This window comes from Triticum aestivum, chromosome 7D (assembly GCF_018294505.1).
Source record: "Triticum aestivum cultivar Chinese Spring chromosome 7D, IWGSC CS RefSeq v2.1, whole genome shotgun sequence".
NCBI classification, from domain to species: Eukaryota; Viridiplantae; Streptophyta; class Magnoliopsida; order Poales; family Poaceae; genus Triticum; species Triticum aestivum.
Genome location: NC_057814.1, coordinates 233,496,461 through 233,498,974, shown reverse-complemented (window position 1 = coordinate 233,498,974; position 2,514 = coordinate 233,496,461). Strand labels below are relative to the sequence as shown.

At 42.6% G+C, this 2,514-nt stretch overlaps 2 long non-coding RNA genes across 3 annotated transcripts in view; one reads left to right on the top strand and one right to left on the bottom strand.

Annotated features, from left to right (window-relative positions):
* LOC123164168 (uncharacterized) overlaps nt 1-901 on the bottom strand; it is a 42,516-nt gene extending 41,615 nt beyond the window's left edge. The window contains exon 1 of one of the 2 annotated variants that reach the window (XR_006482194.1): nt 625-901. This is a non-coding gene — a long non-coding RNA (uncharacterized lncRNA). The remainder of the gene's footprint in view (nt 1-624) is intronic. The other variant, XR_006482193.1, reaches the window with a different exon arrangement.
* The window catches only part of LOC123164171 (uncharacterized), a 91,192-nt gene extending 89,888 nt beyond the window's left edge, over nt 1-1,304 (top strand). The window contains exon 2 of the long non-coding RNA XR_006482197.1: nt 992-1,304. This is a non-coding gene — a long non-coding RNA (uncharacterized lncRNA). The remainder of the gene's footprint in view (nt 1-991) is intronic.
* Nucleotides 1,305-2,514: the final 1,210 nt, after the last annotated feature.

Below are 2,514 nucleotides of genomic sequence, written 5' to 3'. Positions count from 1 at the left end.
TATTCCCGCTAAAAGCATACATGTACTATAATGTGCTTCCCCATGGGTATCTGGTAACCACGTATGTAGGGGTATAATCGGCAATTTGACAGCATAAGCAATAAGGAAGCCAAAATATAAAAGTATTTCCAAGGTTGCAGGGTATGATTGATTAATTAATCTTTCCAAATCTAATCCTGGTTCGTTGGAACCATATAAGCCCATACCCAGAACTCCGATTAAGAAAAAAATGGAACCGCCTGCAGTATACAAAATAAACTTTGTAGCTGAATATAGACGCCTCTTCCCCCCCCACATGGATAAAAGTAAGTAAACAGGAATTAATTCTAACTCCCACATGATAAAAAAAAGTAAAAGGTCTCGCGAAGAAAATAATCCTATTTGACCACTATACATTACGAGCATCAGGAAATAGAATAATCGCGAATTCCGTGTAATTGGCCAAGCTGCTAAAGTAGCTAAAGTAGTGATAAATCCTGTCAATAAAATAGATCCTAATGAAAGTCCATCGATTCCCAATCTCCAGTGGAAATCGAAGACATCTATCCATTTATAATCCTCCTTTAATTGGATTAAGGGATCCTCCAGTTGGAAATGATAACGAGAGGACCGGAAAGGACGCACCTCTGGTGTACCAGTTATCGTGCCTACGGTAAACGCTGGGTAGCCAAGTGCGGAGAGGATAACTGCTGAAAGCATATAAGTAGTAAGCCCACCCCAAGATGAGTGCTCTCTCCTCCGACTTCCCTAGAGCCTCCGGTATCACAGCCGAGACAGCGACGGGTTCTCCACCCATACGGGGATGGAGCGACAGAAGTATGGAAATAGGATAAGGTAGAGGCGAGACGAGCCGTTTAAATAGGTGTCAAGTGGAAGTGCAGTGATGTATGCAGCTGAGGCATCCTAACGAACGAACGATTTGATGACTGTATGTGTGATAGCATCTACTATACCAGGAATATCAATGAACCCCATTCTTGCAATTGCTCAGGATACCCTCTTTTAGCTGCTAGGTCTATTTCTTAGTTCAAGATCCCTCTTACTAACTGGAATAAAAGAATTAGTAGATCTGTTCCGCCCAAAATGGGAATGGGCGCTAGGGTTATGAACTTATAATCATGGAGTCGACTCGATCATCAGATTATAAGTTCATTCCATACCGAACCAGACCGTGCACATTCTTATTATGAGAAGGGGTCATTCGAGCCTATGGAAATAGGATACTCTGTTTACATAGAAATCCCTACGTCCTTACATTCTATTTAGGATTAGGAATAGGTGTAATCAGACCTGCTTTTGACATATCTATCCTATTCTTATTTGGGTACCATATGCACCTCTTTGGGCTTCTATTGAATCGAGAAATTGGATTGTACATCTTTCATTCTCGCAGATACATATAATTCGGAAGAATAGGTGAGTGATTCATACACAGCATCTCTTTCTTTTATCGAGGGTTCTAGCAATTGATATCCTTTCGCAAATAATTGAAATGCAATTTCGTGATCTGGATCTTTAATTGTTGGAAACTTGTCAAGTTCTTCTGCTAAGGCTTGATTAATGAACCTACAAAATCCCTCGAATTGGATCTGACTAAATCCGGGTATTGTGGACATTCCCTCGTTTCCATTCCGGAGCATCTTAATCTTAAGTTTCCTGTTTATCTAAACTTTGTAAGCCGCCTAGTGACTTAACTGTGTATTTTGTTGAACAGGCCGCAGGAGTACCAATCTTGGCCAAGGTGGTTTACACGCTAGTGGAGCAATTATATACAGGTGCTCAGCGCACAATAGTCACCATATCGCACACCAAGCAAGAACCATCTCTTATCGGGGATGTTTTAAACAAGCTTTCTGTCCTGCCCGCAAGAATTGAAGAAATTAAGCGGTCTGCTACAAGAGTTGGTGCCATTACGGCCTTGAGTCGGGCAAAGGCATGGCAGGCAGAATTAGACCTGGCCGAGCTGGCAACTGGCTGCCTCAGTTTCAAAGAGGACAAGTCTCCTTTTGATCAGAAGGACTTTGCTGCTTGTGTGAAAGAGATGCGTCCACTTGCGAGTAAACTCGCCGAAGAAACTGACCAGGCGAGATATCAGGCAGCAGATAATTCAAAGATGAAGACGCCGGCTTACGATGTTGCGGATCTTGTCCCTCCAATCCGCAAGCATACTTTTGCTCCTGAAATTGATCCGTCTGAAGTTATTGATGATGAAGCTGAGTTTCAAGCCTTGACTAGCATCGATTGGTCATCGCCTAACTTCCAGACAACGGAAGAAGAAGAAGAACCGGCGCAGGATGACCTGGAAGCCGCAACGCGCCAAGACTAGGAGACTTGATCCATGGGGCGGTTCTTAATCTGCATTACCGTACTTTGCTTGAAAAATGCTGAATCATTTGGGCTCGAGTAGCCATGTAATAGGCTAGTAAAAACAATGATATGCCATGCCATTGCGCATGTTTATCTTTCATAACACTTTAAACCACCGATCTTGATATGGAAAGATCTGTCGTTTGT